Genomic DNA, 11,985 nt, shown 5'->3' on the forward strand with positions numbered 1-11,985 from the left:
GTAAGATGATTCTTCTCTATAAGATGCTAGTGCGTTTCTCGAGGTAAAATTCAATAAAGGTGAGGGCCCCCTAAATCTGAAGTCCCTGGAGTTTCTCTCTATCATGCTAGTTTATACTCAGGCTCCAGAAATTTGTTAAAATTACCAATTAAGTGTTCCTGTCACTTTATGGTTCTGTGGCCTCTGCTTGAGGTTACACAGATATTAGCTGTGACTCTCCAGATTTAGGAGTGGGTGTTTGCCCTGCCACCATAGATCTCAGAATCTGGGGAAAGTAATTTATTTTTAGTTTGTTACTTTTAATTTTCTTATTTAAGAGTGGGAGTGACACCTTCTAAGCCCAGGCCATATTGTAGCTGGAACCATACCATACATCCCTGGATTTATTTTCTGTATCTGTAGAGATTGATGTTTTGAAAAAAACATATTGAAGAGAGTCCATTTATCTGATGTGTTTTTAGCTTTGGAAAAATAATATCTAGAGCTATATTGGGAGACATGAGATTAAATTTTAGGTTTGATACGTAATGGAAAGTAGTCCTCGTATGGTAGGCTTCCTTACTTATTGGACATATTTTCTTATTCTGTGGCTGCCTCCTTGGATGGCTAAGGCAGAGGTCACCAGGGCCTTATAAGGGAACGTGATGAAACTACTCTCCAAATGAGGTGTTTTCCCTATGCACTGGGTCACTGATGGGGTTGCAGGGGGCTCGCAACTCCCTCCACCATCAAAACTGAAGCTTCCCATCAGTATCAAAGTTCTCAAAACCAAACCACAGAAGTAAAACTATAGCGTCAGGACCTCATAGCAAAATCAGCCTTCAAAGGCACTTTTGCAATAATGTTCCACTTCTCACTAATTAATTGTGGGTGTTTGCTTCATTTTCCAGAATCTGCCTTCTCCATTCACACATGATTTACAGCAACAGTTTAAAAATTATGTGTTTGTTTTTGTTTTTGTTTTTTGCTGGAATGAGTGCTTCTTCTAAAGGTTAACCAGTACGGGCCGCCACTTTTCCTTCCAGACCGTTAGGAACATTTTCAAAACCCATGTTGCTCAAGGCAGCTTGAGCAACTGTGCTCAGTGCTCAGCATGCAGCAATGTCACATACCCGTGGTCAGCTTTCACACTGGTGCAGTCAGAAAGGTTGTTGATTTTTTTGATTTTGTGATCAATCCAAATTTAAAGACCTGTTGAAGGAATCTATCATTATATATCTAACAATATTTTTAAACATTGATATTTTATTAGATAGACTGAACTAGTTGATAGTTTAGGAAGCCACCATTTAGCTTCTCTTTCTTATTTTGATGAAAAATTTTAGTTTTGCAGACCCATTTCTTTCATAAGGAGCTTTATCATTTTTTATTCAACCTTATTACACAGAATAGAAGACTGAGCCCTCACAATGGCCCCAAATGTTTCTTAGCTCTTGGATCTCATCTTTTATCTCTGTCCCCTTTGTGACTTCCCTTTTGCCATCACTTTTTTACTCTCTTTTAAACACATTATGCATGTTCTCATCTTAGGGCTTATGTACTGGCTGCTCCTTCTCACTGAAACTTTTTTTTTTTTTATGTTTATTCAGTTTTGAGAGAGAGAGAGAGAGAGAGTGGGTGGGGGAGGGGCCGAGAAGGAGGGGAACAGAGGATCCAAAGCAGGCTCTGCCCCCACAGGAGTGAGCCTCATGCGGGACTTAAACTCATGAACCGTGAGGTCATGACCTGAGCCAAAGTCTGCTGCTTCACCTACCGGGCTACCCAGGTGCCCCTGCTTGCAACTTTTTATTCCTAATAAATGCATATGTAAATCCCTCATTTCCTTTGAGCTTTCACTAAAGTGTCATGTCAGTAAGGTCTGCCTTGACCACCTCATTTAATTTCCAACTTGCTCTCCCCTGGTTTTCCTCATCCCCATCAATCTGGTCTTTTCTTTTTTCTGAGTCCGTTTCCATGCTACCATGCTAGTAATTTACTTATTCATTTTCTTTATTATTTAAAGAATAAAGTTGTCCTCCGCTAGAATGTAAGCTTCAGAAAGGTGGTATCTTTCCAAGTTTTGTCCCGTGATGTATCCAGAGCATCTAGCATAGTGTCTAGAACACAGTAGGTGCCTGCTACATTTTACAGCCTTTATAGTGTGGCAATTCTATGTCCCAGACACTGTACTAGGGAAATTGATGATGAATAAGACATAGATCTTACACTGATTAAACAGACCAGTGAGATACATAACACTTGTAGTAGAAAAGAACATGGACTGGAAAGCGTTGGACAGGGCACAATGCATATCTCAACTACAGCTATGGCCGCAGAAATGGTAAAGTAAAAAATTTGGAGAAATATTCATAGGGAAAAAAATCAAGAAATCGTGGCAATTGATTAGATGGTGGAGCAAGAAAGAGAAACAGATGAAAATAATTCCAATATCTCTAAACTGAGATTAGGAATTCTGGGAAATGAACACATTTAGGTAGTGGATGTGTAGATTGATTACTCTATACATTAAATGTAAGATACTTGGTGTTATGTTCAGGAGTTGATGTGAAAGAGCATGAGAGAAAGATCTGAGCTGCAGATATAAATTTGAGGGTCATTACTCTTTAGGTGATCATTGAGATTATGCTTTGGATGATATTTTCAGAGAGGGGAAAAGTAAAGAAGAAATAGATGAGCAGAGAGAACATGAAGAATGACGATTTGAAAGGCGGGAGAAGAATGACAAAGGAGAAAGAGAAGATCAGTCTGGAAAGGTAAGAGAAAAGTCACATGTTGAAGAAAAGTTCAGGAAAGGAATAGGCTACTGTGACAGAGTTTGCAGAGACAGGAACACACAATGGAGAGAAAGAATTAGAAAACAAATGACCTAAAATAACCATTTGGAAGTTATACATCTTTGTGTGAACATAGGTGTGTTTGAAAGCCATATGTGCCTGTGAGTTGAGGGAGCCAAGATTTTGAGTAATAAATATATGATTGATTACAGTTTGGAAAGTGCAGTCAAAAGTTTCATGTGCTCTTTGCTAGTTGCAGTAATAGCATTTAGTTCTTAATTTGGGAAGACTTGAGAAAGGATATGTTTTCGTGAGCTGTCAATTGATGGACTTATAGGGCAAAGAAAGCATTTTTCTTTTTGATAGAAAACACTTCTATTTTTGTACGTGCTTTATCTAAATATATGCGAATCTGTGTGTACAGGTCTTTTACCTACACCCAGTAGTGGAATGAATGACCTCAAGGGTGATTTTGTTACTGTTCTTAATACGTGATACTCATATCCTAGGTGAATTTGCTGGCTCTAATAATGAAGCATATTGCTCTGAATATTTAGTGTGAATGAGAAATACTGACTAATCACTTTTCCTTGGGTATCTTTTATTTTTCATGGACAAACAGTATTCCTCTACTGACAATTATAATGTGTATCTTTACGAGTGTTAATGTGTATATTTTAAACTTCATGAACTGAGGCTGTGCAATGCTTTATGCTTCTGGCACCTGGACTGACTTAATTTGTGGCTGTTACCAACATGTATATCAGTGGTTATGATGGTAGGATGGTGATGATAATAGCAGAAAGAACACTTGATTTTGCATATTTTAGCTTACTGAATGTATGAGTAAATCTGTTTACTATACCCCTCCCCACCACAATGTTATATGTCATTGTTTAAAAAAGTGTATTTCAAGACCTTTCTAGACATGAATTAGAGGCAAGTGTGTGATGAGAACCTGTCAAGGCAGAAAGGACAGGAGAATTTGTGTTGTGCATGACTGTCTTGTAAAAGGTACTAGAAGCGAATCATAATGGGAAGCCATCAAAAAGTTTTAAGGGAATGGTTGATAAAGTCTTATGTGATAACATACAAAAATATCCCTTACGATGGCCACAGGATGGGTGTTGTTAGTAAAGGTGGGACACATGGTCATCCGCCTTGTGTCCCTGGAGCCTGGGGTATTTCCTTATGCATTGTAAGAACTTCATAAACAGTTGCTAACAGAAAATGAATGTTCTAGGCTTATCTCAGGAGTGTCTCAGGCAGAGGAAACGTGCACAAGCTCTAGGCATGAAAAGTTCTGGCACACTGGGAATCTGGATATGGTTTAGATGGAGAATGGAGTTGGTTTTGTGGACTATTAGGCTACAAAATTAAGCCTTGTAAGAAATGGGGGACCACTTTGAGATTTAAAACAGAGTTACATTAGATTTGCATCTTAGAGGGTTCTGGTACATGGTTGGATCAACTTTTAAGAGAAGGACAGAAGTAGATGAATCTACAAATATAATCAGGGTTGGGAAGGCAAATGAAGTGTTTTGGGAGCCAGTGCAAGATTCAGTCAAAAGGTACAGAAATGTTTAAGTAGAAACCAAAGAGTAGCTACTGGATCTAGAATCATTTCATTATTGTTTTTGCTCTCCCTTTAGAGAGTTTAAGCCAGATTGTAAGGGGTTGGGGATGATCAGGAAATGAACTGGAGAAAGCATGTTTACAAAATTACTTATAAGATCTTGGCACGGAAGGAAAATTGGACACAGAGAAATTGTAGGATTTAAAATTTTTCCTATGTTCAAAGAAACAAAAAAGTGCTGTCTTTATATAATCAATGGGGGGAAACAGCTTGAAAATATAAGAGAGGAGAGTAAGCAAATTCTGTGTGGAAAAGGGACAAGAAACCAGACACAGGCAGAGGGACTAATTAGCCCTACATAGCAGACAGGACACCTAACTTCTACCAGGGGACGAAAGAAAGTAATAATGGTGGCAGAGGTAAATGAATTTATAGAGGGAGTTAAGAAATAGATTACTGAAACGGAAGGCTTGTTGCTGGCTAAAAATGCAGAAATGCATTAGTAAAACTCATTAAGCAATTTTCAATTACTAAAGCAACGGTCAAGAGCTTACTGTTTTCAGTTGGACTAAAAAGTACCACGGAGACCCATAATGCAAGAGTTGGACTAAAAGCAGATTTATAAACTAATGATGTTGTTCTCCTTGACTATTGACTCTTACTTGCATTTTACTTATTAAAATAATACCTGCTGGCAAGGAGATTATTTACAGAATGTTTTATTTATTTTCTTGAAGATGAATCAATAAAGTACAAAATTTAAGAAAATGCATGTCTACAACTTTTTTTTTTCTCCCTCATCAGAAGTCGTCTTTACTTGTTCTGAGCACTATCATTTCCTAAAAGTATTCACATTTGCAATTACCTGACGGTAACACATAACTATGTTATTGTTGCCTTTAAGAAAGGACGGGATTGTAATATTTTATGCATCCTTCAAACCATCTACTGGATCATCTTGCATCACCACTATAGCATGATGTAGTTAAAAGAGAGAGAGAGAGAGAGAGAGAAGAGAAAGGAAAAGAAAAAGAAAGTTTAGGGAAATGCCTCACATAAGAATTACTCCATAAACGTTTGGAGAATCCAAATATTTGTCAGAAGCCATGCCAAACCGAGACCCGGTGTCTGGCACATTTGTATTCCTCTGTGACTTTGGGCATCCTAGATGCATCAGCAGTCCGACTGAGGGCATTGCAGCCTCAGCGCAGACATTAGCAGGCTCTGGCACCGGTGACCTCAGTGTTGGCAGGACTTGAGGACAGTGGCGGCACCTTGGGGAGGCGCAGTGGTGATCCCGTCAGAGGGCGTTGGAGGCCAAGCTCCCGGTGCTGGCACAACAGAGCCCCCAGGGGGGCCACGGAGGGGGAGGTGGCAGGTACCCCACTGTCATCGGGGAACTCATCGGTGGAGACGTGTGACGCATCTCCAGGGCATTTCAGGAGGCTCCAGGGAGAAGAGGTTTAGGGTGTTCAAAAAGCAGGGGCAGATAAATACTGCAGCAGAGCTGATATTAAGATCCTCATTTTAGGGTCCAGATGGGATGGCCAGGAAAACACGGGGTTTATATTTATAGCCCTCAAGTTTTCTCTTTTTTTCCTCCTACTCCTAAGTCCTTAACCACCTTTTACTACCACTACTACCCTATCACTACGAATACTACCACCACTAAAATGAGAGTGATGACAACAGCATTTTTATAACATACAGCAGCAGGATATTATATCACGTTGACCTACTGTGTGCTAGTGCGTCATAAATTTAATCTGAATCGCCTCATGTTATTGTCAAAAATATAAATCCAGGGGCCCCTGGGTGGCTCAGTGGGTTAAGCTTCCGACTTCAGCTCGGGTCATGATCTCACCGTTCATGACTTGGAGCCCGCCTTCAGGCTCTGCTGATAGCCCGAGCCTGGAGCCTGCTTCGGATACTGTGTCTCTCCCTCACTGCCCCTCCCCTGCTCGCATTCTGTGTGTGTGTGTGTGTGTGTGTGTGTGTGTGTGTGTGTGTGTGTGTGTCTCAAAAATAAATAAACATTAAAGAAAAATAAACCCCTAAGACAGGTAATCTCTTTATGTTACAGGTTGAGGGTATTATAAAAAGAGAGGAGTAGCAATAGCCACCCTAATACACAGACCAGGTATGTGGAGCCAGGGCACCCACTGTTAGCTCTGCGGTGAGTGCTAAAATGTCTTTCACCCTCTAAGACAGATGGGACCTTAGAACTCAAGATGCTCCTGAGTCTTGCCTGCGGCCAACTTACATGGGACCGTGACAAGGAAAGCCTATATGGGCAAACGTTCTATCAAAGAAACTTCTGTTCAAAAAATTTTTGTCTTTGAATAAGGAAATTTTGGTTAGGCTGTTTAAATAGGAACATACTGTGTTATAAGTTGCTATCACATATGAAGTTATTCAAGTTGGTTTGATTATAGCAGAAGTTATAATTCTCCTGCCATAGATAGGCTACTGGAAGTTTGGTTATTTTGACTTGAATATATGATTACACTTGAGTTATGTTTTATGACTGTTAAAGTGCTTAGTGAATAGAATAATAACCCCAACTCTTTTATTCTTGGTTTTAGTTTTATTCATAATATGATTATATAATGCTCACATTAAACAAGTAAATTGAAGAAAACTTACTCTTTCCTAAATGTGCTTGTTATTCTTACTTTTAAAGTTAATATAAATTTTCATTTTGGACAACTTCTTAGAACTTCGCCTTATCAAGAGTTGTTCTTTTTGTATAGATTGTTATTACACTAGGAAACTAGACCAGTTACTTATGCAAGAATAAAGGATAGTCATGTAGTTGATGAAGGGAATGTCTTGATTTCACTTTACCTTTAAAATGATCCTCTTTGGATATTACTATTGATTACACATTTTTGAGTTTAATGAATAAGAATACCTAAAATCACAGTCACTTCATGGTAAATATCATCCTCAGCATTTTCCATGTAATCATTCTCAATTGTTTCGTAAAGAAAATGTAAATATTTTCACTGTTATTAAAACCTTAAAACTGGAAATGTAATTTCCTTTTAAAAGCAGTTAATCTCTGGTAAATACAGTAAGCAAAACATCATCTTTTTCAGTCACTCCATAAAAGAAAATTACCCAGCCATTGCAAGGATAGAGTGGTTCGGCTAAGAGGTGTATCAACCAAACAAACGAACAAAAAAAAAGAATTAATTGTATATTAGAAATTGTTATGACAATGTCGGGAAAAACGGCAAATCAATTTAAAAAATAACATCCCACAAATTGATGGACATGTAAAGCATTGCTCCTAGCCCAAAATCACAAACACAAAAGTGCACAGTAACAATTAGAACCTTCCTTACTTGTCCTGATGTCTTCTCCAATGACCATCCCTTCCACATGTGCATCCCATAGCCTTTGCTGACCATCTGCTTCCGTTCCATTTGGGACTCAGCTACTCAGCCAAACATGTGGCCTCCTGGTTCCTGGATTCATCCCTAATTTCTGTGCCTGCAGTGTATGGGCTACTACTACTAACAATAATGATAATAAAGACAAGGGCTTAGAATTATCTAGTGCTTAGTATGTGCCAGCTACTGTTCTAGGCACTCAGAATTTATTATTTAATTTTTAAAACTCACCTAATCTACAGATTGGTACATTATGCCTCAGAGAGGTTAAGTAACGCCCAAAATACACTGTTAACGATGGGGTAACTGGGACCTAGAACCCATAACTCTAGTCAGTATGCCATATTTCCTCAAAGGACTTTTGCTTTGTCTTTCCTGGCTTAGCCTCAGGCTCCTCTCTTGTGAGCTGTTGTTAGATAAGCTCCTACTGAGGCTTTGGTCCTGTGATGTTCCTGGAACAACTTCCTTCACCCCCGCTCCTTGTCATAGAGGGGAAATTAGCAAATTTTGTAATCACTGTGCCCTTTCCATGCCAACCATCTAAAATGCAGTTTGAGTTGACGAATAAACCTTGAAGACTTTAAGTCAATAATCAGCCATTAAGCAGCATAGCTACTGCTGTGTGTGTGTGTGTGTGTGTGTGTGTGTGTGTGTGTGGAGAGAGACAGAGACAGAGACAGGGAGATAGAGACAGACAGACAGACTGTACATGTGGAAAGATTCACTTATTCCACAACAGTTATGAGGCTTTTACACCATGTAAGATGCTGTGCTGGACAAATAAATGGGGGCCTGTTAAAAAGTTTAACATCTTGGCAGAGAGATGAGTACATGTGAAATGCTGCTGTGGGAGCTTAGGACAGGGGTGTATTCATTCCAATATGGTTGAAAAGGGTGTGCTTATACAATAGCTTGTAACAGTGTTTATTCCATAATAGAAGAAAATATTGTTATCGTTTCCTTTCAAAATTGAAGAGAAAATCTGTCACATGATGAGATATAAGCTATACTGAAATTGAATAATATTCAGCTTATAGTTGGAGCAAGAAAATAACGTAAATTGGAAGCAAATAAGGGATACTCTGAACAAAAGCTACGGATCCAAATACTGGAAGTGGAGGAAGAAAGATGAAAAGACTATTAATTTATCTGTAGAGGATATTTGCACATTTCCTGCATATGGAAAATCACTATAGAAAATTGTGTGCAATAGCCATACTTGGTAAAGTATTATTAATTCTACAATTTGTTTTTCTTGTTGCTACCACATAAATACATTGGTATCTTTGGGGATAGCTTCACATTTTAATATTTCTTATTCTATTCTTGGAGAGGTTCTAGTCTTGGCTCTGGCACTGTCTACTTTAGAAATTCTATTTACATTTGTATTTTTTTCCCAATAAAATGAAGATTATGAAGGTTTATCTACCTTAGCATTATGGTCTCTTCTCAGTTTTAAAAAATCCCAGGATTCCATAAGATAGTATACCTTAAAATCAAAGGCATGACTGTTCCTTTTGTGCTTTACTGTAAACACTTCTCCAGTATTTGCTGGAACACTCAGTGTCTGGAAATGAATATTTGGAACAATTTGTTTTGCTTGTTTTGACCATTCTATTTCTGACCTAATGGGTTGTTTAACTATTAGGAGATACTTCCATTAGAGGCTTTTACTTTGGCATGGACAGGCTTTTGTTAATAGTCATGAGGCTTTTTTTTTTAACTAATGCATAGACAATCCAGAACTTGAGGCCTGAGATGTGGAAGGTTCCCAGTGTTTGTGAATGAATACACCAAAGAGTGGGTAGAATGATGTAGTACGGTGAGCATTGACTTAAAGTCTTCAAGGTTTATTCGTCAACTCAAATGTGCCAGCTGCATCAATCTCCCAAACCTTTCTTTCCAGTTTTTACAACATAGGTAGATAGAAATAGTATTAGCAATATTAATATTTTATTCAGTTTTATATGTTTTCACCTGTCAGTATATGGAACCAGACTCTATGTGTGCATATATGGGTATATATACAGAGGCATTCCTGTGTTAATGTAATTTTGAATTGTGTTGTACTTTCTTGCTACAACTAACAAACGTGCAAAAAATTCCCTAGGGTTTTGTGTTAGAGAATACCAGTGCTTACACGGGTTTATGTTCTCTTTTCCTTTCCAACTACATATCCACACTGCATTCTCCAGGCTCCTCTACAGTTAGGTGGGAATGTGTGACCACCTTCTGGTCAATGCATGTGGACAATGCAGTGTGAACTGATATATGCCAATTCCTGGCTTAGCCCCAGAAATCTCCTTAAACCCATCCTTTTTCCTTAGCTCCTAGCCAGAAACACCTAAAATGTGGCATTTATTTATTAGTCATCCATGGCAAGGGATCGGATGTTAGAGATTAAAGGGTAGGAGAGTCTTGTTACAACATGGCAAAAATCTCCTGAGACCATTACCGGCGACAACTTGGAAGGCAGGTTGTCCACCCTCTGCGCTTTCAGCCCAAGAGGAACAAGTTGTAAAAAATGCAGTGTTTAGCCACTAAAATTAGCTGCCTTTGGCAAAGTATTATAGAAAAGAGGCACAGGGGAAAATAAGAGGGAACAGGGACAGCCTAGAAATTTGGGCCACCAAAAGGATGGAAACTCCTTTTAGTTCCCATAAAGTGAGAGATAAAAAATTTAAGAAAATTAGATTTCAGAAAAAAATTTAAGAAAATTTAAGAAATTTAGTCTCCATAAAGTAAGAGCTAAAAAATTTAAGAGCTAAAAAATTTAAGCCGAGTCAACCAAACTTTTCATTATAATGAAGACAGTTGGATTTGTGACAAAACTCAGGTTAAGGGTGGTCTTCTTCCCAAGCCTACTGCCCCTGTGTCATCATGTAGTCACCCATTAGTTTAACAAAAGGGACATTGAGAAGGAAGCAAAGAAATAAAGTACATCTGAGAAGTTTATCTGGGAAAGAAATGTGGATGTGGTCACTGACACACGAAATTAAATAGGAGGAAATAGATTATAAACATATTAGTACTTTGAGAGAATTTCACTGGCAAAAGAACTACTTTTAATATTGGACATTCCAGATGCCAAACAACTTTTGAGCCCTTGTTATGAGTTGCACTGTGTCTCCTCCAAGGTACATATGTTGACACTCTACCACTCAGTCCCTCACAATGTGGCTATATTTGGAGGTAGGGCCTTTAAAGAGGTGATTAGGTTAGAATGAGGATATTTGGTGGTTCTTAATCCAATCTGACTGGAGGACTTATCAGAAAAGGTTATTTGGGCACACAAAGAGATGAGGGTTACACACATACAGAGGAGTCTTCATGAAGACGCAGTGATAGGGTGCCATCTGTAAGTCAAAGAGAGATGTCTGGGACAGATCCTTCCCTCAGAAGAAATCAAACATGCCAACATGTTGATCTTAGAATTCTAACCTACAGAGCTGTGAGAAAACAACTTTATGTTGTTTAACCTACCAGGCTGTGATGTCTTATTAGGGCAGACCTAGAAAACAAATACAGCTCTCTAGCATCTAAGGAGAGCCTACTCCTTAGCACCCATATCAGGTGTAGACAAGGAGGAAGATGAACATAGAATAAACCTCTAAAGTATGGAGGCAAGACAGCTTTGGACCAGTAAGCTCCTCCCAGTAATCTCAGGATCTCATCAAGGAACACTGTCTACTCCCAGGATAAGGTCCCTGTGTAATATCCATCAAGGGTCCTTCCTAATTGCTGGGGGTCAGTGAAACTTGGGTGTCTCCACTTCTTCCTGTTTTAGAATAGGCATGATTTCTTATGATTATCTTGTCCTTGTTGCACAATTTCATATGAGAGTTTGGAGAAAGACAATTGTCTTTTAATTCATAGATGGCTGGCAAAGAGAAGCCACATCTAGAAAACACTGCACATAACCCAGAGATACTAGGCACTGAGCTACCTAAAGGGTTTGGATGGCTCAGTCTTCTTTAGAAATAGGGTGATGTATTTTTTGTACATCAGTAAGAGGGCAAAGAGATATTTGGTGACCAAAAGGAGTAACTGATGAAGATTACTCGTGCTCATTAGTATCCACATTATCTTTTCCTTTCTTTTCACAAAAACGACACTATGTTACCCAGTTTCCCCTATAGTTAGGTCAGGCCATGTGACTGAGTTTAGATTGATAAAATGGTGTAGGATGTGATATATATATATATATCTATATATATATATATATATATATATATAT

This window comes from Herpailurus yagouaroundi, unplaced genomic scaffold (assembly GCF_014898765.1).
Source record: "Herpailurus yagouaroundi ecotype Mexico unplaced genomic scaffold, PumYag 181, whole genome shotgun sequence".
NCBI classification, from domain to species: Eukaryota; Metazoa; Chordata; class Mammalia; order Carnivora; family Felidae; genus Herpailurus; species Herpailurus yagouaroundi.